At 43.5% G+C, this 1,961-nt stretch overlaps 1 protein-coding gene across 1 annotated transcript in view; it reads left to right on the top strand.

Annotated features, from left to right (window-relative positions):
• Exosc7 (exosome component 7) overlaps positions 1–1,961 on the top strand; it is a 44,461-nt gene that overhangs the window by 30,375 nt on the left and 12,125 nt on the right. The gene's annotated exons all lie outside the window — the stretch shown is intronic.

The following is a 1,961-nucleotide window of genomic DNA, read 5'->3' on the forward strand; positions in this document are numbered from 1 at the left end:
CCAAACGGAGGAGACATGGAGGAGGAGGTGAAGCTGCCTTCATCTAAGCAGTTCTAGGCGCCAAGTGAAGGAGGGAGTGAAGCTGGCAGGTGGAGGCAATGAAGGAGGGGGTGACATAATTCCCTTCAAAGGGTCAGCCAGATCTTTAGGGTGAGAGTTACTGGCGGGACTTAGTTTCCCACAGTTTGGTCTCTCATATCTCCCCCTTTTTTCTTTATTAAAGTTGGGGGGTGGCCACGAAAAGAGGGTCGGTGAAGCACCTGTCTTAGGCCTTTTTCGTGGTCCACGTCCAATTACCGAGATAGCTAGACCTTTTCAGGTCCTAGGTGGGCAAGGCCCCTGTCTTAGGCTATGTGAGTTGCCTCCACTCCCAGCACCACATCTTATTCCAATGACTTGATCAGGCCACTGGTAGTTGTGATGGGCATCCAGGCAGTGGACCCACAATAATCCCGTCATTGGGTCACCTTGCAGCCAATAGGCGGTGTGCATCTGGCTCATGGCACCACAAGATCCAGTCATTGGTAACTCCACAGCTTATGGCCCTCAGCCGCTATAAGATCCGGAGATCACCCATTCGATCATTGCTGTTTCCACAGCTTATGGAACCAAGAAGGCTCTGTTTCTGCAGCAAGGGTGGAGAATTGAAGGTCAACGGCTGCCCTTTCTGCATCATCGGATAAGAGGTCTACAACTGAGTCTCCGATGTCTAGTCAGTGGTAGTGGACTGCAACTGTTTTGTTTAATGCAGAATCAATCTGTGACTTAATAAAACTGGTTAATCTGTTAAAAGCCCAAGGGCCAAATGACAAAAGCAACAGAATGCCCACGAAGGGTCCCAAAGGGCTAGAAAGCAAGGTTGAGAGCCAGGGTTTGATTACACACATCAAACAGGGGTGAGGGGGGAAGCATCTGGGGTCCCAAAAGACAGAGACCAATACCAGATATTTGGCCAAGAGTCAGCCCTTCTTAAGACTCTAGATGCCATCTCAGAAAGGAAGTATCACTGGTGGCAATCACCTCTCCAAAAAGGGCTATTCCTTCATAAAATGGAGGCTGGGACGAATAACAAATCTAACAATCCCTAGCAAGGGTAAAATTGGCCTCATGAATGGCTTGTAGTGAGGCACTAACCATGGTAACAATAAGTTCTGCCATACATAACTTTAATAAGAACTCTAAACTTACGTTGCTAAGCTTGCCCTGAGATTTCTAACTCTATGTAGTGGATAGTAAAGCCTGATTTCTTTCACTATCTCTCTAACAATACTAGAGGTAATTCTGAATGTCACTGAATAGGCAACATTCTTCTAATATCTGAAATTTCTGTCTTTGTAGCCTTAATATTTGCTATATCTAGCCCTATTGCTGAAACTACTACTTCCAAGACATTAACCTTTGCCTCCAATTTTAATCTTATAATAAGTTGCTCTGACAAAGCTATGGAAATATTCTTATGCATATCATTAACAAAATGAGCAGTATGTAGCTGCTGATCTAAAGCTGTGGTAGATATTGAAGTTAAAATTGCAATTAAAGCAGTAAATCCTAAAATTGCTCATTTGACCTTTTCCAAGTTTGCATTCCCGGATTTTTAAGCCAAGGATCATTTCCTAACTCTAACAGGCAGCAAAACATAAGCAGGTCTCTTTAACAAAATGATAACAGCAGATTCCTTATCTAAATTAGGATCTACACAATTAGTTAATTGACAACAATTACAATGAATATGAAAAGACTTGTCAAGATTGGTGATCTTAACTCTTAAAATTATCTAACAGTATTAGGTAAGGTACACAAGCTTTCACAGCTATAGGAGAGTTGGCCTGAATGGCCAAAAGCAGTGTCTCTGACGAAATCTTGACAAATACACTAGCAGTCCCTCTGCCTCACAGGTCATCATTTTTAGTTGTCCCCAAGTTGACACCAGGTCAGCTCTCCTTGCTGTAGCCCATGGAGGA

The sequence above is a fragment of the Mus caroli genome, chromosome 9, assembly GCF_900094665.2.
Source record: "Mus caroli chromosome 9, CAROLI_EIJ_v1.1, whole genome shotgun sequence".
NCBI classification, from domain to species: domain Eukaryota; kingdom Metazoa; phylum Chordata; class Mammalia; order Rodentia; family Muridae; genus Mus; species Mus caroli.